We start from the raw sequence: 25,093 nt of genomic DNA on the forward strand, positions 1-25,093 counted from the left end.
AATTTTAAACTGCTATATTCATTAAAAATATGCACTTATTTTATGTGCGTTTTTTAAACATTCAGAATAATAACTTCATTTATAAGGACAAATCATGCCTAATAACTGAGCAAACTTTTTCAGACTAACATGGTAGACTTGGGAAACGGTTTTGCTCTTTCTCTAAATGTAAAGTTTATAAATCCATTCAATCCATTTAGGCTGGAAAATTAAGCTAACATGAAGTTCACCAAGTGGTTGGAAGAGGTGTCACAAGATTGTGATAAAAAGTATTAATAGTAGTTGGTTTTTTTCTGCTTTCTTTCTAGGGAACTCAAGAAACATCTAAGAAGATAGCCAAATTTTAGCAGTATTCTAACACTGACACACATCAGTAATTAACTATGGTTGAAAAATGTGCAGAATGGCATCAGTCCCTTGTCAGCTTGCCCATAAATCCATGTATTTAACTGATCTCATTTTGGCTCATGCCCACATTTAAAAATCCTGTCCAAAATCTATTAAATAAAAACCCACTATCAAAAGTTTAATCTACATCTTATCTACTGTGCACTATAAAGCACTGAGCTTATTAAAATGTCCTCAGTGAGAGATGTTCCACATACCTATTTGCTTTTCATATTGGCCAAGTGAAATTAAATGAAAAATTTCACATTTCAGTTTATTGGGGGGTGGGGGTAGGAAATCTAGTTCATGAATGTTTTTAGTGTTAATGTAAAACTGTCCTTTGCCCACAGCTTGACCTCATTCCTCGGCCCCCAGAAATATGAGACTCTTTCACAGACCAGTGGGCTATGCATTTATCATTCTGTTACAAAGAGCTCAGTATTTTAAAAATATAAATACAATGGCAAAGCATTGAATTGACACTTATGATAAAATGCATTCGATTAAGACTTAATAAAGTACTGTGTATATTACTAGTGAATAATGCACAGTCAGATAAAGTTGGACATAAAGCAAATAGAGTGTCAAAGCTAATTGTACTATGCATTCTTCAGGCACATTACTTACTTTATTACTAGATTAAAATGCATATTGTGTTTCAGTAGCTTTTTCATTCTTTTGGTATATAACAATAAACTCTTTGGCTAAAGTCACCAAATTCAGAACATAACGACCATATGAGATATTGGAAAAGAGGCTGCCCAGGGAGGTGGAATTTTGAGATTTCAGTTTAAGGCATGGTTTAGATTAAATCAACACAACTTCAGAGGATTCAGTAATGAGAAAGTCCATTGTGTTTCTCTTTGACTTGTAAGCTATCAAAATGAGGGAAAATTCTAAACCGTCACCAACAACTACCCATTTCCTTTAACTGTTCATGATCACCAAAGAAATAATAGGGATGGATATGAGAGAAAAATATTCTATTCACTGAAATCAGTCAAATCCAACCCCTGGTACTTACTAACTGTGTGAACATAAGCAAGTCATTCATCTCTCAGACTCAGTCTCTTCAGGTGTAAAATGGGGCATATTAACAAGTATGGACTAAAGCAATCTAATTTACATCAATCTATAAAATATGGATAATACACTAACTTTGATGACTTGTTTTGAGGTTCAAATGAGATAATGAAAAAAGCACCTAGCAAACATTAAATTATTAAATATTATTATTAATTTTATTATTATTATTATTATTATTAAAAATTATTAAATAAATGTTACTATTTTCCTACCTGCATCTCAAATCTCAGCATAATAGATATATTATCTTTTATTTTCAGAAAAAAAATGATTTGCTAAATTTTAGCAGAGCACTATATGTTTTCCTAGTATAAGAGAACTTGACAAAGGTTCATAGAGCAAAAGATCAAAGATCTGGCCTAGAAAATGTCTTTTACAAAAAGGGAAACAGGCTCCAAAGGCTATAAGTAACTGTCCATGGTCACATAGGTATTAAATGTCTAAGGTGGAATTTGAACTTGAGTCTTCCTGATTTCAAGTCTTATGCCCTAATATATTGTCCTATGATATCATGTTACAGGGCTTCAGAGCAACAGGGGGCTTTAGAAATCATCCATTACAATTAAATTAAACAAACCAAACATTAAGTATACACTATGTGCAGGGCACTGTGCTTGTTGCTATGGATACAAAAATAAAACTAAAATAGTCACAGAGTCATGTCATTTGGAAGGTAAAAGGATCCCCAGTGACTATCTGGGACAACTGAACCACCAAAGGCATCCTCACTTTAATTTACTTGATGAGTTAACATCTAAGCTTCTCCTTAAAGCCTTTCAAGGTATCTGTATTCCAATTTTGGACAGCTCTAATTGTTAGGAAGTTATTTCCTGATATCAGGTCTAAATTGGCCTCTTTGAAACTTCTACCCATTGATGCTATCTTAGCTATTTGGGGACAAATCTAGCCTCTTTTTCACAAAAGATTCCTTCAAACTCTTGAAGACAGCAATCATGTCTTCCTTTACTCTAGGTTAAACAGAACCAGGACCTTGGATTAATCCTCATTTTAAATGGACTCAAATCTCTATCATTCTGGTTGTCTCTGAATATTCTTCAGTTTATCTATTTCTTCTATGGAGCTGAACACAGTACTCCAGATAAAGTCTGAATGTTTACTGGCTACCTCCTCAGTCAACTATTTTAGAATTTTCTCAGGAATTAAAGTGAGGCTCATTGGTCTTAGTTTGCATACTTTGTTCTCTTCCCTTTTTTCTGAAACTCCAAATTTATGGTACTTGTTTCTTTTCCCAAAGTTTTCCCTATATCTTTGATATTAGAATATCTACCAATTATTTCAGTACCAAAAGATAGAATTCATTTGGGCCACATTACTCAGATTCATTAAGGGAACTCAACTTATCTAGAATATTAACTACCTGAACTCCTTTGTTTCTGAAATAATAGTAATAATGGCAATAATAATATTTATATAATGCTTGCCATGGTCTAACCACTGTGATAAGCAGTTTACAATTATTCTCACTTGATCCTCACAAAAACACTGGGAGGTAAGTGTTATTTTTAACCCCATTTTATAGATGAATGGACTAAGGCAGAGATGTTAAATGACTTGTCCACAAGTGTCTGAGGTCAAATTTGAACTCAAGATGTCCTAATTCCAGGGTTGTTGGTCTACCTTCTGTGCCACTTAGGCATCACCTACCTGTAAATTACAGAATAAAAGCTATTTCCAGTAGCAGAGGTAAAAATCCAGATGCAAATTGAAGTGTTGTTTCCTCTCTATTTTCAGTTAGCATCATCCCTAAGCAAAGATCTCTTCACTTCTTTGATCATCTCCTTTTCTCTCAATATAACTAAATTTCCTTAATACCCAAACCAAACCAACCATTTTTGCTGTTCTTCACTCTTCTTTCTCCAATCTCAGTTTATTCTGAGCTTTTGAACCACTGACACTATTTTTAGAAGACTATGACATATGCTTACACTTGGCTTTAAGGCACTGAAATTTTACTGGGTGAAGGAGGAAAACTATATACAAATATTGGCAAGTATAAAAAAAAATATGGAGTTATTTTTAGAGAGAGTCCTAAATCCATACCAGTCATTTGCTTTACAGATGAGGAAACTGAGGCCCAGAGATAGATGCTAAGGGATTTTCCCAAAGTAAAATAGACAATAAATAAAAGAATCAGGATTACAACACAGCTACTCTGCTGCCGAATCCACTGTTATTTGCATTAGAATCTATTTTTCAAGAAACAAAATTTTTGTTTTTAAATGTTTACCCTCTGTCTTAGACTCAAAATACAGTGCATTGATTCATAGGCAGAAGAATAGTAAGGACTAGACAATGGGGGTTAAGTGACTTGCCCAGGGTCACACTGCTAAAAAGTGTCTGAGGTCATATTTGGACCCAGGACTTTGCATCTCTGAGGCTGTCTCTCAGGACATTTAGTGACCTAGTTGTCCCTAAGAAACAGATATAGTGATTAGACTCTGGCCATTTTCTTCCTTCTCCTACCTTTCTACTTGCCTTACTGTACTCAAGTCCCTTTTCTGTCTCTGCAACTGGTTCTTAACAGATTCTAACACTCATTTTGAACTTTCCCAGGTACCTTTTCAATGTTCTCACAGGGGCCAGACTCTTCTGGAACTCAGGGTTGTCCTGTGGCTGGGTTCTCTTTGTTGCTTTCACCTCTTCTCCTTTCACATCTGAATTTTTACACCTGTTGCAATTTTTCCAAAGGACAAATGGCAGGCATCTCTACCATTTTTCAGATTTTTCCTTTTTGCCATAAATTGCAGAAAATCAAGCCCATAAATATATATGCAGGCACATATTTATTCATAAATGCAAATCTACATATATTTATATGTAAACATACACATATGTATGGGTCAGCTAGGTGGCACAGCAGATAGAGTGTCAGCCTGGAGTTAGGAAGACTCATGTTCCTGAGTTCAAATCTGGCCTCCGACACTTATTAGTTATGGAACCATGGGCAAGGTATTTAATCCTGTTTGCCTCAGTTTCCTCATATGCAAAATGAGCTGGAGAAGGAAACAACAAATCACTCCAAAATCTTTGCCAAGAAAATCCCCAAATGGGGTTATGATGAATTGAACATGACTGAAATTACTTAACAACTGCATATAGGTATATAAATATGTGCATCTATACATTTAATCTGGGGTTTAGGATCATTTGCATGAATCTTTCCTTGCTGGGAAGCAGCAAGGTGGCACAGTATATAGAGTGCTGGGTCTGGAGGAAGAAAGACTCATCTTCCTAAGTTCAAATCTAGGCTATGACACTAGAGAAAACATTTATATCTGTTTGTCTCAGTTTCCTCATCTGTAAAATGAGCTGGAGAAAGAAATAGAAAACCATTCCAATGTCTTTGCTATTAAAACCTCAACTGGATTCATGAAGAGTCAAATATGACTGAAAATAAATAAATAATAATAACCCTTCTTTGGTGGTTATTGATTACTCAATGCTAGGTGAAGGAAATGGAGTTGTTGAGGACTTGGGACAGGAGAGATCTTGGTTATCTTCCAGCTTCAAGAGAGAAGATATGAGGTTCCAGATTCTCTTTGGGGAAAAGTCCATGAAGAGAAAGGGCTTCTGATATAAAACTAAGGGATGGAGGGGAAGGTACCTTGATCATGTTTCTGTCTTTGGGCTATCATATTAGAGAATTTGGGAAATTTTCGCATAAGTTTAGAATATAAGACCAACTCTCTCTCTCTCTCTCTCTCTCTCTCTCTCTCTCTCTCTCTCTCTCTCTCTCTCTCTCTCTCTCTCTCTCTCTCTCCTCGTTTTCTCTCTCTCACTCTCTCCCCTGAAAATGAGTGGAGAGGAAGGATATCTGTTCATACCTACTTACTAGACAGACACATGAACACATATAAATTACATACCCTATATATGTGTTCTACATATAGGCAAATATTTTACCTGTGAATGTATATAAGCTAGGATGTCCGTGAATGACTAGAGCATGATTCTGAATAAATTTGTTTGAGAAGGCATGTTGTTTGGAAAGATGTGTGGGCTAGGGTATATTTGTTCTTTATCCTCTTAATTTGCCCTTGACAGCATTGAATGGAAGAATTTAAGCATCTTTTTCTATACTATACTGACACCCAAAGATCAAATTTAAATGATCATGATACAGTCTTCAAACACTGTTAACTAAAAGCTTGATTCATCTTATTTCAAAGCCTTTCAATGAGTCAAAGAGAGAGTCCTACTTTAACAAAAATGTTAATTAGTTTATTTTTTCTTTGAGGAAGGGTTATTAAGTTTATATTTTTAGCACCACACATGAATATGAGTATTTATATATATCCTATAAATTATTCATGTGTAGATACTATATTTTCTCTCCTGCCAATAAACCTCTTATAGAAATCAGAATACTGAGGTTAATGAGAAATTGATTGAATTAATAATAACTCCTTATTTACCAACATTGGTCCAAGTTCAGTCTTTAATCTGTAGACTTAGTCCATATTAAACTCTCACTCCTTTCAACTCCTAACACCTACTCTGTTGATAGCTTATTTGCCAATACATATTTTCTTGTGTAAATTTTTAGACTGTCTTCTTAAATGGTAATTTATTTTATTTTTTTACATATTCATGGATTGACTTCCCAACTAGACTGGAAGCTCTTGAAGGTCAATTCATCTTTTGGGTTTTGAAGGCTTTCAGGAGTTCCATAATTTCTATTAAAATATAAAAATGTCTGGGAGCCATCATGATATGGTAGGAAGATCACTAGGTTTCTAAACCAATTCCTATCCCAGGTTCTTAAAATTACTGAGCCATGTCACCTTAGCCAATCAAAATTTTCTCCACAAAAAAAAAAGGAAAATCCAACATGAGTATTTTGAGCTGTTAGCTATATAGAGGTTAATAGAAAACACTATTTCTAAAGTCCTAATTAATAATGTTTTATTTTTTTTTATTTTTTTCACTTGAGAAGACAATTGGGAATTATCCATTTTCCATTCTCCACACTTCTGTCTAACTTGGAACAAAAATTGTCTTTCACCAAAAACCTTTCAAATAATAAGGGACATATACACTAGAGGCATTGCTACCTGTTGGTAAGAGATAATATGTTTGCCTTTCAGAAATATTTTTGAATTATCTCTTATATTTTCTAGAAAGGATCCATTCAGCCAAATTTTTTAATAAAATAGCAATTCTAAAGAAGGTATGGAGTCAAAGTAATAAATGCATAGCTAACATTCATGTAGCATTTTAAGATTTGCAAAGTATTTCAAATATTGCAAAATATTTTCTTACTTGGGTTTTATGGCATCCCTGGAAATGAATTTTATACATAAGGAAGCTAAGGATCATACTGTGGAAGTGATTAACTCATGGTCACATAGATATAAATTGTCAGTTAGGATTCAAATTCAGATCTTCCTGACTCCAACACACACACACACACACACACACACACACACATACATATATATTATCAAGCAATTGCTCCTTCAAAGCAAAATTTGTTTTCAATGATGTTAGGGGTTATATACAGAGTACTTGTCATTCAGTTGTTTCAATTGTATCCAATTCTTCTTGACCTCATTTGGAGTTTTCTTGGCAAAGAAAATAGAATAGTTTGCCATTTCTTTCTCCAGGTCCTTTTTATACGTGAGGAAAATGAGGCAAAAAAGATTAAATGATTAATCTAGTCCCAATTTATATGTATCTGAGAACTAAATTTTGACTTAGGTCCTTGTGACTCCAGTCTGGGTGTCTATCCACTGCACAGCTCAGAATATGGAAACATACTTGTGTGTACAGCCATCTATGACTATAAATTATACAGCAATTATCCTTCTGCATTGGTAGAATGAGTCTTCTCAGTAGCAGCTCATTGGACCAATAAAAGTACAATTCAAGATCAAATATATAAAACTATATATTTTCTGGATTTATGAGTGATTGTATTTGCTGTTTTATTTACTGTAAGAGATAAGACCAGTTCTGTTCACTCTAAAAATGCAGTTTTAAGTACACAATTTTAATACTAACAAGTAGTATACTAGAGTCAAAAAATCATTTTCCACTCAATATTTCCTGCTCTGCCTAGTTTAACAAAATACCTCTCCCAGGATATGCTCATCCCATTAATCTTATTACCAGACTCCTAATGCAAGCTTTGATCATCACTAACTCCCTCAGCCTCCTCTCTGCTCTAAATTGATGACTTGAGGATGGAATGCCAAAATCATCCCAATACTTTCCTTTATTAAGAGCAAACCTGGACTTTCACCTCACCTCACTTTGCATACACTGCCTTTCTTGGTTTCAGCTTTATGGAATATCCTCCCTTTGTATCCTGTCCCCTCAGTAGATTGTAATCTCCTTGAGAATAGGGATTGTCTTTTTATTTATTATATACCTAGTGCTTAGAATAGTGCCTGGTGTATAGTAATCACTTAATAAATGTTTATTGGGTTTGATTGGAAGAGAGCATTGAACCTGGAGTCAGAAGAGTCACTGAATAGAATTTTAGTTGTGACACTGATAAGCTGCTTGATGATGGGTATGTCATGTAACTTCTTTAAATGTTAGATTTAATACATTAAAATGAGTATAGTAGCACCTCTAATATTTAATTATTAATTCATAATAAAGAGATGTTTTGGTGATAAAATAAGATATTTATGTCAAATACTTTGCAAAACTTAAAGTATTATATAAATGTTACATTATTATTGGAAAGAAAGTATGGCCTAATGGAGAGAGTAGTCTTTGAGTCAGGATGACTTTAAGTTCAAGAGCTGCCTCTCTATATACTAGTGTGACCTTTGGCAAGAAACTTAACCTATCTTAGGAAAATCTTTCTAAGATTTGAAGTAATAGATAAATTGGTATTCTACATTGGTGAAGGCAGGTTTCATACTGTCCAAACATCACATCCTGCCAATGCACACACCCCCTCCACACACACACAGACATACAAATTCACATACAGATCATTAGTCAGGATAAAAGAAGTATAAGTTAGCACATAATTGTTATCTTCTAGTATTGAAAGGTCTGGCAGATAGATGAAGAATTAGTCTTATTCAATTTTTTTTTTCCAGAGTAGAAAACTAGGAAAATGGGTAGAAGTTGCCCTTGTACAGAGTTAAGTCCAATTATTGGAGAACATCCTAATGAACTGAGCTATTCAAAATCAGAATAGGCTGCTTTTGGAGATACTGGGTCCCATTTACTGAGTGCAAATATTTATCTATAATTAGTGTACCTCATTTGACTAAAGTAAGAATAATCTGGTAGTCAAATTCCAAGGAGTTATTGTTTTATCCATTGAATTAAAAACAAAAAATAACAAAAAGTTATTTTTTCTTTGTTTAAAAGTGTCATGATTTAGAAATAATTTTAGAAGTAGTAAAAAAAATAACTCATGATTATGAATGATTCCAAGGTCACTCTGAGTTCTTTGGTTTGTTGAGCTCTTCCTTCAATGATTTATATTCAGAACATGAAAGGTGGGATTCTACTGAGTTTCCATACCAATGCACCACATTAAATATGCTCTTTTCTCTCTCTCTCATATTACTGATTTCAATTATGCAAAAGAAATCATTTTGAAACAAAATAATATTTATGATCCCTGTTCATCACTCCTACAAGACTATTTTGAGTATCTAAGAAAATCTGTTATAACACTATCAATATTAATTGAAATGAGTGTTAATTGAAAATGTGAGCCAATTCTTCATCTTAAATACAGAAATTCCTGCTTGGTAAAAACTCTAGTTACCATCAGCATTTATATAAACAAATCCTATTTTCAAAGGTTAAAAAATAAGTTCAAGAATTAATTCCAAATTAGAGTTCATCATTAGGTTTTCCTAAATTCCCAAAAATTCGAGAAGGACTAACTCTAGTTGCTTCTCTTTCTTCCTGTACAATGGCATGTGTAGCCTGGCTTGTCTGATAATCTCTTCTTGCTGACAAAGGAACAAGACAGTTAAGATGAAGTGAGATGACTTTGGCCATAAACATTATCATAAGATTACCCCTATGAATTCTGAATGAATCTGACTAAAGTCAAATTGAACTTCAAATATAAGTCTTGAATGGAAATATACATACACAAATGTGGATATGTGTGTGTGTATATATATATAAATATATACATGTATGTGTATATATATGTGTGTGTGTGTTCATATATATTTATATACAAACTCTATATGTGTGTTTATACAAACATTTAAAAATATAATAGAACTCAACTCCCTATATATAATATATATATAAATATATATATTATATATAGGTATATGTATACATCAAAAATAACAGAAATACATATATTTATATATATGTGTATATATATATACACATATGCCTGTATACACATAGATACTGGCACATATGAAAATATGCATAAAATATATCATATTAAAATATATACATGTGCAAAACCACAAAAATGCATGCATCTGAACTTGAACACTACTATTAAAGACATTCAATTGATTCTATAATATATGGAGGAAAATAGTTACCTTATATCACTGATAGTTTCAATTTTGCATTTATCTAATAGTATTTCAATTCTTTAGAAACTAGTGACCCATTTCATGGTAACTATGTTGATGAGGATATTCAGTTAATTAGGATGCATGTAAAGATTAAAATTTAGTGGAGATGGGGAGACTGAGGCAGGTAGAAATTAGTTTCTCTCTGCAAGGAGTATTATATTTTTTAGAGGTTTATTAAAGGCTAAAGATTAAAGAACATACAAGTAAGAAACATGTGCCTAGGCCAGAGGCCTAGACAAAATAACCTCACATCGCGCAAGAGACGAGCCTGCTCCAAAACGGAAGTCCAAAAAGAGACAAGAGCCCCTCAAAAGCCTTTGAATCAACTTAAATACCTTCTCGATCTCGGCCCAGGTGAGATTACAAGGCATTCTGGGGAAGTGGAGCAAAGGCTCATGGGGATTGTAGTCCTGTATTCGAGTCTATTTTTTACATTCCCCCCTTTGATCGTTTGCAAAAAATTAATTTTTTTCCAAAGGATCATGAAAACATAATCAATTTAAAGATTACAATAATTGAGGATAAGAGAAAGAAGAGTTTTTTTTTTCCCTTCGTGGTCGCCATCTGTAAAGATTAAAATTTAGGGGAGATGGGGAGACTGAGGCAGGTAGAAATTAGTTTCTCTCTGCAAGGAGTATTATATTTTTTAGAGGTTTATTAAAGGCTAAAGATTAAAGAACATACAAGTAAGAAACATGTGCCTAGGCCAGAGGCCTAGACAAAATAACCTCACATCGCGCAAGAGATGAGCATGCTCCAAAACGGAAGTCCAAAAAGAGACAAGAGCCCCTCAAAAGCCTTTGAATCAACTTAAATACCTTCTCGATCTCGGCCCAGGTGAGATTACAAGGCATTCTGGGGAAGTGGAGCAAAGGCTCATGGGGATTGTAGTCCTGTATTCGAGTCTATTTTTTACATGCATTCTTTTCAAACCATTCTGTATAAATAGTAAATGGTTTACAGTTCTCAAAGAAAGAAATTATAACTAAGTCAAAGTAGGAAAAAAAATATCACCAAACCACTATTGATTAGAGAAATGAAAATTAAAACAACTTTGAGATACTGCTTCATGCCTATCAGGTGAGTTAATCTAGAGGGGACAGAGCCAAACTGGCAGTTTAGAAGCAGCAAAAGCTGAAACCACTTTGACAATCCTTCCAAACCATCTTTAAAAAGTGCCTCAAAACAATAGGAGTCAAAAACTAACAGCAAGACAAAGGGGACTCTCCTATGGAAAGGTAGGCAAAGAGAGTTGATTTTCATGGGATAAGGGGAACTAATAGCAAAACTACACACACAGAAGAGTGCTGGCCAACCATTCCCCCACCCATTCCTGCCTACTGTACCTGATTCCAAGCCTGGGCATAGGCCAACTTCCTGGGACCCTACCTATACCAACAACATAACATTCCATGCCCACCCCTTGAATTCCTATGTCTTGGCACCAGCTCACAGTGAGGTCCAGAACTCTATAGAACTTGACAATTTTATACCTGGACTATGATGAAGCACCTCGGACAAAATAGCTCAGAGTGCTAAGTCCTGCCAGTCATCAGCAAAGGAGACAGAATCATCAGCTTTCAAAACTCCCAATCCAAAGGACAAAAAATGGCTGGGAAAATGAGCAAACAACAAAAGAAACAGCTAAACACAGAAAATCTCTATAGAGTCAAAGAGGAAGTTAATAGAGAATGGTGAGATCCAAGCAATCACATGCAAAACTTTAAAGAACAATGAGATTTGGTCTCAGTCACTAGAACTCAAAAAGGAATTTAAAAATCAAATAAGACAGGAGGAAGAAAAAAGGGAAAAAGAAATGAAAGTAATGCAAAAAGAAAATACCTCAAAAAGCAAAAATGGTGAACTGAGAAAATAAATACAAATATCTAATAAAGAACAGAGATTCTTAAAAAAAAAAAAAAGATTGCCCTATTGGTAGAAAAGGAAAAAAACAACGAAGGAAAAAGTTCCATGAAAAGTAGAATGGAAAAAATGAAAAAGGAAGATCAAAAGGTCACAGAAGAAATTCATTCTTTAAAGATCAGAATTGTGCAAATAGAAGCTAATGACTTCATAAGACATCAAGACACAATAAAACAAAATGATGAGTATGAATAAATAGGCAAATATATGAAATATCTCACTGAAAAAAAAAACTAACCTGGAATAATGGATCCAGGAGAGACAATTTAAGAATTATTAGACTACATAAAAGTAACAATTAAAAAACACAAACACATACAGAGACACAGAGAAAAGTCTAGCCATCATTTTAAAAGAAAATACCAAAGAAAACTGCCTGGATATTCTTGAACAAGATTGGCTAATATATCCATAAAGGAAAAACCATAAATATTAGAAGGCAGTAGGGAAAATTAGGACACTAATACACTGTTGGTAGAACTTTGAACTTATACAACCACTCTGGAGAGCAATATGGAACTAAGTCTAAAGGGCCAAAAATCTAAGAAGACTTTTTTAACCTAGAAATACCAGTACTGGTTCTGTATCCCAAAGAGATTGGAGATAATGAGAAAGGACATACCTGTACAATTTTTTTTTAGCAGCTCTCTTTGTAGTGGCAAAAAATTTGAACTGAAAGAAAGTCCATTAAGTAGAAATTGGCTGAACAAGTTGTATTATATGATTTTAATGGAATACTATTATGTTGTAAGAAATGATGAACAAAATGAGTTCAGAAAAAACCTAGAATGACTTATATGAACTGATGCAAAGTAAGATGAACAGAACTAGGAAAACATTGTCACAGAAATACTGTATGATGATCAGCTGTGAAGGATTAAACTATTATTAACAAAGCAAATTTCCAAGATATCCACAAGAAAGTTATAATGAAAAATTCTATCCACAGCCAAAGAAGAAACTGCTGTAGTCTGACTATAGATCAAAGTATACCATTTTCTACTATATCATTTTCATTTTTTTATTGTATGTGTAATATGTCTTCTGTTATAGCATCGCAGAAATTTCTTTCCTTTATTTTGGAAATATGTAATACATGAAAACAATGTAATAAACTATATCAGACTATGTACTACCTTGGAGTCAGGGGAAAAAGAAGGAAGGAAAGAATCATAAAATGTCAGAAAATAATTTTCAAAATTTGTTTTTACATATAATTAAAAATTTTTCAATTAAATACATAGTAAATGGTTTAAATTGATATGATACATATTGTATATGTTTAGAAAGAGCTATATCAACTACAAAGAACTATAAAATTGTATTGCTTTTGAAGCCTACCTTTTCTATATCTTTTCTTCAACAATATAGAAGAAGCAATTAGAGCTCTTAGGGTGATTCAATTGAAAGCCATAATGATAACAGTTAAGTTGGACTCCAATAAACCATTGGGTATAGCAAACACTCCTATATCTAGAACTAGTTTTTCAAAATCTATGTACCAGTTTGAATTAAAAAACTGAAAGCTAGAACCCATGGTACTATTTAACCCATATATTGTTATATTCTTCTTCAATGTTAAATCAGAATAAAATAAGGCCATTTCATAATGAAAGCAAAATGAGTCCACTATAATGTATTCCATTTTAACCTATCAAATAGTGAAATATATTTAAACCAACAAAATAAAATCAGTTTTTTAATATTTTATTTAGGAGCAGGATAAAGTGAAATTATGAAGGCATAATCAAATTATCTATTAAAATAACTGCATTTGAATAACATTTTAAACCTACTAATTAATCAAATCACTTTTCTAAGAATTTCTATTAAAGAACAGGATTAATGATTTAAAATTCTTTTCCTTCATCTTCAATTTCAGTCCTTTCTAAGGTATAGACTCTTATAAGTAATAACAATAGAAAAATTCAGAAAACTGAGAGGGCAAGAAATTTCTTTAGTTAGGACTGTAGATTCTTAAAAAAATAAAAAGTCAAAAGTATTGTCATGACACCATGAATATATATTAAAAAATGATTTTTTTTGTTCCATAAGGTATATACTTTCCTAAAACAGAAGAACTTATAATCAAGATCACCTGTATTTTTAGAGCTGATATAATATTTTACTATTTGTTTACTATGTTAAGAAAACAGGAAGAGTTCATGACATTAACTATACTTTATATTCTACATAGACTTTTCTAAGGAAGATATAAATAAGAGTGTTTCCAAATTGCCCTCAGAAAAAGAAGGGACCTGAGTAGTATTTCTATTTTTTTGGATTATAGAAAAGTGTTTAAAAAATGAAGGAAAAATTTCTAATGAACATATCAGCAAGATTTATTTATTCTAAAAGGAAATACAACATATATACCTATAAGTAAATACAAAATAATTATATAAATAATATATATTAGTTTCATACTATATAATATAAAAATAATATAAAATATGCATAAATATAAACATAACAAATTAAATAAAGGGTAATTCAGGTGAAGACAGTAGCTAATCAAAGAAGAAAGATTAATACAAGATGAGAAAAAGATTATATTTTAATCTTATTGGGACTAGGGCAGGGACAAAATGCTAAATCTGGGAAGTGGATCCACTCCTGGGCTGCAACATGGGGAACATATTTACATGGCTACTGCGAGGAACAGCTCCAGTACATCTTTTGTTTCTGGCAACTTTAGTGGCACATGGAAGACCAAAGGCCAGGAACAGAGGCCACCTACAGTTTACAGAAGTTCTTCAGTAGCCTTGCCATAGTGTTCTGGGGCTCTTCATGTAGAGATTGTGATTCTTCCCCAACACTCTCCACAAGGGACTTTTTGGGTAATATACTGTTGTGCCATGAAAGCAGCTAAAATACCTGCTATGGAATGTTCAGAACTTGGCCAGACCTCCACTGCATTCTAGGCTACTGCTAGTCATTTTGACTTTTGTCTTACCACTGGAATTTGATGACTCTGGAAGAGAGAGTGAGACTGATGACTTTTGTGCCCCTTTGCTTTATTTAAATCCACCCCTTGGGCAAGTGAGGACAACGCTTGAGATATCATTGAGACTCTGAAAATATAGAACTAACAACAACAAAAATTAAAAAAAAAAAAGATTCTTCTTCTTTTGTCTTCATGTGCATCTGGCCATTTTCCTATTGAACTGGGATTAAGAAGTATTGAGAGGGGATAGGTAGCACAGTGGATAGGGAGACAGGCCTGGACATGGGAAGTCCTGGGTTCAAATTTGACCTCCAATACTTCCTAGCTGTGTGACCATGGGAAAATCATTTAATCCCAATTGCCTAGGTCTTTACAGTTCCTCTGCCTTGGAAATGATAACTTAGTATCACTTCTAAAAGAAAAGGTAAGGTTTTTGTTTTTGTTTTTAATGGAAAATAAACTCAAATAAAAATTTAAAAATAAAATGGGGTCCACTGTTATGTCCTTCTGCCCCACCAGAGTCTCAGCACAACCCATACTTGGAAGCCATGGTGAGCAATGGTGATATATGTCATGTCTTCAACATAAAAGCTGATTATCTGATTTTGTCAGCTAAACTCCCTTGCCTTTCCCTTGTGAGAGTTGTCTAGGCATGTGCATCAAGATATGCCATTAGTCATCTAGAACTTTGGAGGGAAATTATAGTAATCCCAGTCTACTTCACCGAGATGTCTTAATGATTAATCAAATAGTGTCAGGAAAGTACTGCACCTCCTTTGAGAAAAGGTTCACAGTTGTGATGTAAGAAATCTGAGTCTTAAAGTAAAACAGATTTTTTCTTTTATACATCTACTTTAAATTATAAATGGCCCATACAATCCTTCATAAAAAATGATTTAGGACAACCTAACACAATATTAAAATCTTTGTGGCAAAAAAAAAAAATATGCTTCCAGAACTGAATCAACTCCTTCTTCATATCTCTAACCTTTAAGAATTTTAATTTTTTGCTCTTGTCATGAGCACTAAAATCTTTCACCTGTAGACACTATGCATACACTATTAACCAGTATTTAATGCCCAGGAAAATTCATCTCTCTCTTGTGCACTTAACAAGCAAATAATGTGGTTGAACAGGGAATAAATGTGAATGGAGCATAAAAGGGGGCTATTTAATGGATGTGATCTGTCATTTTACAACCCTTTCAACTAAACAGACTTTGGTACAATTCAAAGTCTGTTTGGTTTAAATTCCTTACTACCTTTAATAACTTAATAGAATAATTGTATGCACAATTGCTCCCTGGTCTGGTACATTGCCACCAAAGTAGAAATACTCTGTCTCTTCCAAAACACTCTTCCAAAACATCATTAAAATGCCAAAACCTCTTAAGCAATTTTATGAAATAATCTGCCAATTTTTACAAACTTGATAAGACAAAAACAATTCCTATACCAAGCTACATGATAGTGGAGTTATGAAATAGGAAAAATGAAATATATGTATGGCTTTTTGGTTTTGTTTTTATTTTGCCTAAGTGGTTTGGTCCATATTCTTTAATAGCTATGTGGTAAAGATACCAAAGTCTAAACACGTTAAATACTGTCCCAAAATAAAGAAACAGCAATCAGAGTTTTATTTTTAGAACTAAAATATAAATTTTAGTGAAGAACAAGGAAATGCTGTAAATAGATGAGCGAAATGGAAGTAAATACATATTTTATATTATGTAATATTATATTATATTATATCCTTAGTGCACCCACTAATATAATTCCTCTAATTCTTCAAGGTATCTGGGATCATATCAATGTGGGCATTCTCACCAACAATGCAGTTACTTTCATCAATGCCTGATCATGAATGCTAGACAACTCTTATCCAGAACTTCCCATAAATTTTCCACAGGGGTACACTCAACTTTCTAGAGACCTTCTTTTAGTAAAAAAGGACCTTGCTGTCACAAGGAATCTTATGACATCAGAAAGATATCCATGGAGTATATAGGTTATCTATGAGCTACTTGTCAATCAACAACAATCAAAAACAACAGAGAGACTCATCCTGGAAGCTCTCTTCGCAGATGATTGTGCTCTCATGGCCCACCAAGAAAATCATCTCCAAACCATTGTGGACAGGTTCTCCACCACAACTAAACTGTTTGGCCTGACTATCAGCCTCAGCAAAACAGAGGTGCTGTTCCAACCCGCACCAGGGAGGCCAACGAACCAGCCGTGCATTACAATCGACGGCACGCAGCTTTCTAATGTCAACACTTTCAAGTACCTGGGCAGCACCATCGCCAACGACGGGTCCCTAGACCACGAGATCAATGCCAGGATCCAAAAGGCCAGCCAGGCACTCGGGCGGCTGCACTCCAAAGTCCTCCAACACAGCGGTGTAAGCACTGCGACGAAGCTCAAAGTGTACAACTCAGTGGTCCTCAGCTCGCTCCTGTACAGTTGTGAGACATGGACACTGAACCGGAAGCACATGAAACAGCTGGAGCAATTCCACCAACGCTCCCTCTGGTCAATCATGAGGATCCGATGGCAGGACCGAATCACCAACCAGGAAGTCCTCGACAGAGCCAACTCCACCAGCATCGAAGTCCTGGTCCTCAGAACCCAGCTACGATGGTCTGGACACGTCATCCGCATGGACCCACAGCGAATACCAAGACAGGTATTCTATGGTGAACTGTCAGCTGGACTCAGGAAACAAGGCCGACCAAAGAAAAGATTCAAGGATCAGCTAAAGTCAAACTTGAAGTGGGCTGGCATGACACCAAAGCAACTAGAACTCGCTGCCTCTGTCAGAAGCAGCTGGTGAGCCCACATTCACCATGTCGCCGCCACCTTTGAAGATGAGCGACGTCGACGTCTTGCCGCTGCGCGTGAACGCCGACACCAGGCCACAAATGGCATCCCAGGCCCCATGTGCCACACACTCTGCGCCTCAGCCTTTGGACTCCAAAGCCACTTGAGGGTACATCAATAGATGGTAATGCACAAAGACAATTGTCATTCTCGGTCACCGAGAGACTACCATGAATGAAATGAGCTATTTATCAATGTCCCAAGAAATATTACTGTCATTGTTCAGTCACTTTTGTCATGTTCCACCCTTCATGACCCCTTTTGAGATTTTCTTGGCAAACATACTAGAGTGGCTTTACATTTCCTTCTCTGGCTCACTTTTGACTTTCCCCTTGTTAATTAATTATGATTAATAATTTCATAAGAAATTAGTGTTACAGATTAGAATTTAACTCAGGCTAGGCACCCTATCTACTGTGCCACCTACCTGTCTCCCAGAGTCTCGTGATAGACTTGTACGGATAGGAGTAATTGAATAGTTATCAAATAGATATCTACAGTTGTAGACATTTAAGATTTTGCAAATCTTCAGGGAAATCCTCTGATGTCCAAGTGCATCACAGATGCAATTCAAGGTTCTCAAAGACCATAAGAGCAGAACTAAGGGGCCATCAGATCACACTTAAGTGGCAAATTTTAAAGAATGAGTCCTAAGATGGACCATCTTTGTATCATCGAAAGACTAGTGTACTTAAATTCAGAGGAAACAGTAACCGACAGATTGGACTACAGATGATGAATTTTGTCATCCACATAAAATCTATCAATTAAGATATAGAAGGGCTGCTATCTGCAGTGGTAGAAGGAATATTTAAAAAAGCAATGATGGAACCACACATCAAAGTATCATAGTATTGGAGGAAACAGACTAATTTTGTGTTTTCTCAAAAGGGAAGCAAAAGTTTTCAAACAGAGAGTACTGAATTTAACCATTGAAAGTATAGTTATAGAATAGCATGGTCCTTTGTGTCTTTTTCAATAGGTAGTTGCCTCATATGGAAAAATATGTTCAAGGTTCTGGAAAAGAAGGTCATTATAGTCTAAAAATATATAATGTTTTCAGTGATGAATAAGCAGTTATTAATACTATTCTCAGTCAGCAAGGTCTGTACAATTATTAACCTTGAAACAATGGAAAAGGTAGGAATACTTTGCATATCATGAAACAGGGTAAAGAACAAAAGCCTATCTTCCCTTACCACCATTTCTCTTTCTTAGTATAATTTCCCCCAACCAATGGCAGGCAAAAATGACACAAACAACTTCACAAACAACCATTTTAAGCTAAAGCAATCAATGTACTTTTAATTCCCTAAACAACATTTATATTCATTTTTTTTAAACCGTGGATTCTTATTTCTTTAAAACTCATTTTTTACACCTTTCTTCAATGTGGATTTTTCTAAAAATGTCTTTTTGTTGCATTCTCTAGCAGTTACCTAGTTGTCAAAACATTTTAACTTTTCAAATGCTGATTTGTCTCCACCTATGTTCTTCAGCACAAGTTTAACTGTATTCATTCCCTTCTCCATTGTTGAGGGATTAGAGATTTCTGTCTATAGTGACATATCTTGTCAAGATAACTGCCAATGAAAGAATTATTTTAATAAAACCAATCCTCTTTATTTTTTTAATCCTGCTCTCCTCTAAAAGAAACCAGCTAACACTAGAACAGGCATTGACCTTCTTGTTCTTTCCCTTCTAAAAAAACACCTTGTTTGATTGTGTTTTATTTATTGTACTTCAGAGATGCTTCATTTTATACAAATTGAAGGTATATGGCGATCCGCTGTTGAATCAATAATTTTTCCAACAGTAATTACTCACTTTATAACTCTGTGTCACATATTGGTAATTCTCATAATATTCTAAAGCTTTCATCATTATTATTATTATTACATATGATCTAGTTATCTGTGATCTGTAGATACTCTTTGATATTAGTATTATAATTATTTCAGGATACCACAAACCACACCCATATAAGACAGTGAACTTAATAAATATTTTGTGTGTTCTGATTGCTCTACCAATCTCCTTCTCCTTGAATCTCCCTATTTGCTGAAACACAACAATGTTGAAATTAGGCCAATTAATAACCCTACAATGGCCATGAAATTACCACAGTCACCCCAGCCTTCAGCAACCATCTCTCTGACTAGTCAGCAGCCCTTAGGACTAGGCAAAACCCTCTACTAGCAAAAAGACTTGCTGAAGGCTCAGATGAGGGTTAGCATTTTTTAGCAATAAAATATTTTAAATTAAAGTATTGTGTAATTAGAATTTGCTCCCCAGGACTCTAAATCCCAGCTTCCCATGTTCCTTCTCACATGACATGCTAATGTAGGGAGGATATAAGTTTTATGTAGCTCCGCCCTCTCGCCCTCTTTTCCCCTAATCATGGCTCTGAAAGCAGATTTTACTCAGGCTTTTCCTTTTGTTCCTTTTATTTCTTCTACTTCAAGTGATTATTAATAAACTTTATAAAATATAATACTTTGAGTTATTGGATATTAATTAAAATCTTACAGTATGCATATTTTTTTAGACATAATGCTATTACATATTAATGAGACTCTAGTATAGTGGAAATGTAAATTTTATATGCACTAGGAAACCAAAAAAATTATGTGACTTACTTTATTCTGATATTAGTTTAATGTGTTAGACTGGAACCAATTCTACAATATCTCTGAGGCATGCATGTATTTGGATTGTTCTATTTTTTCCAGGATGCCCTCCCACTTTCTCTTAACATATCATGCTCCTACCTAGTCTTCAAGATACAGCTCAAAATTCACTTCAACAATTTAATCTTTATTTGGCACTTTTCTTAAAGGGATTTCCCCCTTTCCAGAAGTCTTTTGGTAATTATATTGTGAGATCTATTCCATGATTACTGTATTGTTATTTAAGTCTTTTATAGTTAATGTTTCTTATCACTCTTATTAGAATGTAAAGAGTGGCATCATATACCTGGCCATGAACATTACAAAGGCTTGCATATATATATAAAGGACACTCAATCAAGTGGAAAAAACTTCATTGACTAAAATGCACTGCAATTTTGTGATATATTCTGTTTTTCTAAACTCCTATTCCAACTAATAGATGAAAGAGTATGTGTCATTTTTTCTGGGAAGTTTTTGCAATATCATAGAACTATAGAAATACAGTTATATATGTATATGCATATATATATGTATTTAAGGACATAGAACTATAACCGCACTCAAAGGACCATGTAAATGCTAACATATATATATAAATACATAAACATATACATTTGATATAGTGATTGACATTTTGGCGTTCAGTTGTTTTTCAATCATATTTGACTCTGTGATCCCATTTGGAGTTTTTTTGGTGTGGTTTGCTGTTTCCATCTATGTCATTTAACAGATGAGGAAACTGAGGCAAATAAGGTTCAGTGACTTGCTCAAAGTAATGCAAGTAAGAATTTAAGGCTAGATTTGGACTCAAGAAGATAAGTGTTCCTAACTCTAGGTCAGACACTCTATTCACTTGCACCATCTAACTATCCAAAATATAGGTATGTATGTATATAAGTGTGTGTAAATATATATCACACTGCATTTATGCCTATCTTATACAATTTGGGAATGGGATTCTAGTAGCTGGTGGATGGGGAACAGGAAAGATCTCATATGTAAGGTGAAATTTGATCTGAGCTTGAAAGAATAATAGCGAATCTAAGAGGCAGAAGTTGCCATTCATTCCAGTCATGGATAACACAATAAAGGCATAGGAATAGGGCTTCCAGGTTTTAAATGCTAAACAGAGGAGTTAGCATGTGATTCTAGAGTCAATAGGAAGTTGATGGATTTTGTTGGGCAGAGGATGACACAGTCCAACTTCTACTTTAGAAATATAAATCTGACCACTCTGAAGAGGGAAGAAACTAGATGTTGAGAGACCAATTGAGGTTATTAAAATAGCCTAGACAAAATATGATAAGAGTTTGATCTACAGTGGTGACTCTGTAAAAGGAGAGCTGAGGATAGATGTGAAATATACTGTGGAGGTAGAATGGACAAAACTTGGATAGTGACTAGATATATATACATATATTCATATGTGTGTGTACATATGAAAGAATGAGGATGGGCTGCCTCGAGTGGAGATGAGTTCTGCCTCATTGGGAGTCTTCAAATAAACCTGAAATGACCACTGTTCAGATACATCATAGTGGGAATTCCTTTTGTTTATGGATTGTGCGAGATGGTTTCTGAGGTTCCTTCCCACTCTCAAATTCTATGGCTCTCTAATTATGTGACTGAGATGAAGAATCTGGGAGAGTAGAATGATTGTCATAGCCTTGCTATAAAGGGAAAGAAAAAGAAAGCTCAGAAGAGGGGTAGGTTTATGGACAAAGATCTTTTTCAAACAGTGACTTTGAGACAATTAAAAGATATCCAGTTCAATGTGTCCAGTAGGCAATTAGTAAAGCAGGAATGTAGTTTCAAAGAGAGACTGAGGTTGCCTATATAGATTAAGGAGTCATTATTTAGATAGGAGCATATGGAATCACCAAAAGAAAGAGAACAGAGAGAGAACAGAAGACAGGCTAGAACCCTGAGGTAGACCCACATTTAAAAGGTAAAAAAATCAATCAATAAGTATTCATAAAGTGCTTCCTGTGCACCAGTCACTGCACTAAGCATTGGGGATATAAAAAGAAGGAAAAGGTAGCCTATGTGAGGTACTTAAAATCTAGTAGGAGGGACAATAATAATGTAGCACAGGATCTAACAAAGGAGACTGAGAAATAATGGTGAGGTAGATAGGGGAAACAAAAACTTTAGAAGAGGTCAGAAAATAAAGAACTTTGGATAGTTTTCCCATGTAGGACCTGGTTTATAAAACTAATGAAATTCATTTTACTATTTGCTTATTAATTTGGAGGTTTACATGCTTTCCAGAAATGGCATTTTCAATATACTAGATTGAACTAAAAGGCCTTCCAAATAAAGGAACATTCGAATAGTAAGGACTGCTATGAAGGAAGGAGCATGAATTTATTTGTTCTTTCTCACTTAGCAACTTTCAGAAATGATCTTTCTATAGGAGTCACCTTGTTCATCTCTAGGTGACAGTGGAGACAACAGAAAGTATGAATCTGGCGGTTAACTAAGTACAAATTATTATCTTCTTTAACCAATTGTTCGGGCTGGTTAAACAGATCGCAGTGTTAGTACACTGATTTCAGGGCTGTCTAGTAAAGCAGGTGACCTAGGAAATTTAGGAGAGCCTGAATAACAATTGGACTATTCAAATAATAGTATTTGTTTTACCTGGTGAGAAAAAAAAGGGTCATTAATGGAAATTGAAGATACCCTTCCTGAGTGTAAATGAATATGTCCTGTTCTTTTTATTAACAAATATACTCATTAACCCATTCCCAGCAAGGCATACATCTTAAGAAGTCTGTCCCCAACTCTGTCCAAGGTGTAGTGATGGCTTGGCATTGGATAAGAACACAGTCTATAGTAAAGTAACATAGTAACATAAAGTAACATAGATGAATTCTATAATCAAGAATGACCAAAATGGGAATAAAGCATGTTAAAAGGGGAAAAAGAAAGGAATTTAAACCCCACATCTGCCAGGCTTTTTGTGATATTTGACAAATCATTCTCCTTCTCTGAGCCTCTATTTCCTTATCTGTAAAATGAAATGACTTAAAGTCTCTTTCTTTCTTTTTAACACTTATTTTCTGTCTTAGAATTAATACTATGTATTGGTTCTAAGGCAGAAGAGCACTGAGGGCTAGGCAATGAAAGTTAACTGATTTGCCCAGTGTCACACAGATAAGAAGTGTCTGAGGCTCAATTTGAACCCAGGACCTCCAGTCTCTAAGCTAGTTCTCAATTCATTGAGCCACCTTGCTGCTCCCAACTAATGTTCTCTTAAGGTCCCTTCTAGTTTATAAGTCTATGTAAGTAAGGGCTTTTAGTGAGACTTCTGTTTATCTCCAATTAGCTTTTAGTCTTTCCCAACCTTCTCATGGTATTGAAGTGATATTAGATTTTAAAAGGTAGAGCACTACCTCAGGCTGGTGCTATCAAGCATAAAAAACTTCAATTATGGATTCAATGATGCCTTCTCTCTCCTCTGAGAATGAGCTTAGCTGAATTCATAGAGATCACCCAGCAGGATACCTAGTATAAGGATATTCTGATCCCAGCAATTCCCCCAACTTACTTATAAAGCTAAGAAAATGCAGAATAGTCATGTCTACAGATAAAATCATCTCCAGTCTTTAATAAATTGGATTTCATTTCTTAGGAAACTGCTGATAACCCAGTTGATACTACTCCTATCATAGTTTACATGGAATCATAGATTTAGAAATAGAGGAATGGACTTTAGAGGACATTTAATTCAACTTCCTAAGGTGGCTATAAGGATTAAATAAATTAATATCTGTAAATCTCTTTTAAGATACTATTTAAGTGCTAGCTATTATTTTAAAAAGTGGGGTATATGGGAGTTTCACAGAGGACTAGCATCTCTTGGATGAGGGGTTATTGAACCCTTCAGGACTGTTCATTCATCTTTGGTGTCCATGTTTCACCCAATTCTTACAAGTGGCTTCAAGAAACTGTAGCTACACCCCTAAACCTATTTTAAAAGACAGTTTAAACCAGGTTAAGGGTAACCACTAGACTGCAAACCCATTGAAGACTTAAGGTGTGTGTCTACCCCAAGCATGTGAAGAACTCCCTTGGCAGAATGAACATATGAACAGCACTCAATGGCCATGAAGAAAGAGTGCTACATATGTGGTCAGACCTCAAAGACACAAGCCTCCTCCACTGTATCCTGGGTCTTACCAGTCATCTTAACTTTTGTCTTGCCACTAGACTTTAATGATTCTAGAAGACAGAGAAAGCCTAATGACTGCACAACTCTGCTTCATTTAAATCCAACTCATGCACAAGTCAAGACATTACCTTTGTGATGTCAGTGGTCTTCTTGAAAATAAAGGACATTATTCTATCCAACATGATAAGAGAATATAAGCAAGACAACCATACTAAAGTAAAGGTTTGCATATCTGAGGTCTATAGAAGCTAAGTGATTTGCCCAAAGTCCCCCAGTTAAATAAATAGCAGAATCAGGATGTGAGCCCAAGTTCTCAAGTTGAAAAACCAATACCCTTTTTACCACACCACACTTCCTCAATCCAGTGCAATGTACTACCTATGGGATACCTATATTATCAAAGAAGAAAAATCAAAGCATAGAGTTCAAAGATAAAAAGTTTATTATGATAATTTATATCAACTCA

At 34.6% G+C, this 25,093-nt stretch overlaps 1 protein-coding gene and 1 long non-coding RNA gene across 2 annotated transcripts in view; one reads left to right on the forward strand and one right to left on the reverse strand.

Annotated features, from left to right (window-relative positions):
• LOC103103860 (uncharacterized) overlaps window positions 1-1,346 on the forward strand; it is a 156,410-nt gene extending 155,064 nt beyond the window's left edge. The window contains exon 3 of the long non-coding RNA XR_008917612.1: window positions 309-1,346. This is a non-coding gene — a long non-coding RNA (uncharacterized LOC103103860). The remainder of the gene's footprint in view (window positions 1-308) is intronic.
• Window positions 1-25,093, reverse strand: part of MACROD2 (mono-ADP ribosylhydrolase 2) — a 2,426,984-nt gene that overhangs the window by 1,229,569 nt on the left and 1,172,322 nt on the right. The gene's annotated exons all lie outside the window — the stretch shown is intronic.

The sequence above is a fragment of the Monodelphis domestica genome, chromosome 1 (assembly GCF_027887165.1).
Source record: "Monodelphis domestica isolate mMonDom1 chromosome 1, mMonDom1.pri, whole genome shotgun sequence".
NCBI lineage: Eukaryota > Metazoa > Chordata > Mammalia > Didelphimorphia > Didelphidae > Monodelphis > Monodelphis domestica.